This window comes from Myotis lucifugus, unplaced genomic scaffold (genome assembly GCF_000147115.1).
Source record: "Myotis lucifugus unplaced genomic scaffold, Myoluc2.0 scaffold_41, whole genome shotgun sequence".
In the NCBI taxonomy this organism is placed as follows: Eukaryota; Metazoa; Chordata; class Mammalia; order Chiroptera; family Vespertilionidae; genus Myotis; species Myotis lucifugus.
Window position 1 is genome coordinate 6,903,179 of NW_005871089.1, and position 1,227 is coordinate 6,904,405.

The window sequence follows — 1,227 nt, forward strand, 5'->3', positions numbered from 1 at the left end:
AGATTCAGATTCAGGTGATTTAGGGTGGGGTTTAAGATTCTAGTTTCTAACAGGTGATGAGGTGATGTCGATGCTGCTGATCCAAAGACCTCACTTGAGTAGGAAGGTGCCAGGAGCTTGGCCAAGTCCCACATGTCCCAAGTAACTGAATAAGAACTCATGTCTGTCTGACCCCCAATGTCTGAGCTAGCTCTGTGTCTGCTGTTCTCACCTGGGATCCGGCAATTCATCCACTTACTTTATAGGAGACCAGAGATGGGGAAGCTTCAGCTGTAAGGAGAGGAAACTTTGTTCAGGGGAGGGGGTCCTACTCTCACCAGGACTATTCCTCTCTTCCAGGTTTAAGGAAGAAGAGAGAGATGGAGGGAGACTGCTCAGGAGTAGTAAAGCACCACAGCCGAACAGCCGTCAGTGGGTCTGTTGAAAAAATTAATTTTTAAATTAAAAACATATTTTTCTTCCTCTCTTCTTTCCCCTTTCCTTTAATGCCTCAGTCATTATGAGTCACTCTGGGGAGATTAAACCTTAGAAAATTGTTGGGTCCCTCCCCGAGCTCCTGTCGGTGGAACACTCCTAACCATTTTTGGTTTGGTGCTGCACCATTGGAATAGATTTTTGCTCAAATGAACTCTTAAAATGTTTAATATGCCTCAGTTAATCTTTTAACAGTTCTGATGTCAAAAGAGGAAACCAACAGCTCCCAAGAGCACCGAGCAACCAGATACAATGTCTGGTAAGCAGTATGAGACCGGCTGGGATACTCTGTTCACTCTAGAGCCTGCAGACAGGATCCTGGGAAAACTGGCAGAAGCTGGCAAAGCTAAAAAGATACTATGAACCCAGAGGCAAAGAAAAACATTGTGAAGCCACTGTGAAAGGATTTACTAAAACATTCCAAAGAAACGAAGCTCTAAAACATAGGAATCTTTTTATTTCCATCTTAGTTGAAGATCTCAATATAAAGAAGCAAACTGAGGATAACATAGCTTGATGTCTGGTCACCTTCTGGCTACCATGCAGGTTGCAACCCAATTCTTCAAGAAGCTAAAAACACTGTAATGTCTTACAAATCAAGTCTTTATGAGAATAGAACTGGGGCTGTAGAAACAATGCAAAGCCCACCTATCCTTTTTATGAATCCGCAAACTTCTAGTCATCTCAAAAGGCTTGCGGATATTGTCGTGAAACACAAACTTTAGGGAGATAATTCTTATCTGAAAAAAGGGG

The 1,227-nt window shown here is 42.6% G+C and overlaps 1 protein-coding gene across 1 annotated transcript in view; it reads left to right on the forward strand.

Moving 5' to 3' along the window:
• The first annotated feature begins 396 nt into the window (after window positions 1-396).
• Window positions 397-1,227, forward strand: part of LINGO1 (leucine rich repeat and Ig domain containing 1) — a 325,103-nt gene continuing 324,272 nt past the window's right edge. The window contains exon 1 of the mRNA XM_023753153.1: window positions 397-415. The gene's annotated coding sequence lies outside the window, so the exon portion shown is untranslated. The remainder of the gene's footprint in view (window positions 416-1,227) is intronic.